At 41.2% G+C, this 548-nt stretch overlaps 1 protein-coding gene across 1 annotated transcript in view; it reads right to left on the reverse strand.

The window, feature by feature from the left end:
- The window catches only part of atrnl1a (attractin-like 1a), a 287,103-nt gene that overhangs the window by 232,616 nt on the left and 53,939 nt on the right, over positions 1 to 548 (reverse strand).

The following is a 548-nucleotide window of genomic DNA, read 5'->3' on the forward strand; positions in this document are numbered from 1 at the left end:
GTAGTTTTAGTCGTGCAACAGAAACCTCAGACTGGAAAGATAGTCTTGCTAGCTGTCTGGATTTACCCTGCAGAGATCTGAGGACTCTGGTTACCTGGTCCTCAGATCCACCAGTGTTTAAAGTGAGTTTCAAACCTCCTCAAGTCCTAGGAATGCCCCTGTAGTCAACAATAAACATATTGTGCTTTGTTGATGTGATCCCGATTAGCAAGCGCTTGTGCAAAATAGCTCCTTTACAAGGAAAAGTGGATTTATTTTGGTGTTCTGATGAACACATTAGATCCCATGAAACCACGCACCAGTGTTTCATATCTGCAGGAGAAAGAACCACGCTTTTCTCTACAAGAAATCGTATTGGTCTAAAAGAAATTGGATTGGTCTAGAAGAAATCGGATTGGTCTAGAAGAAATCGGATTGGTCTAGAAGAAATCGGATTGGTCTAAAAGAAATCGGATTGGTCTAGAAGAAATCGGATTAGTCTAGAAGAAATAGGATTGATACCGCGTCTCTTTTTCTTCAGAGTTGATTGACTTTCCGGGAATCCCTGA

The sequence above is a fragment of the Etheostoma spectabile genome, chromosome 17, assembly GCF_008692095.1.
Source record: "Etheostoma spectabile isolate EspeVRDwgs_2016 chromosome 17, UIUC_Espe_1.0, whole genome shotgun sequence".
In the NCBI taxonomy this organism is placed as follows: Eukaryota; Metazoa; Chordata; class Actinopteri; order Perciformes; family Percidae; genus Etheostoma; species Etheostoma spectabile.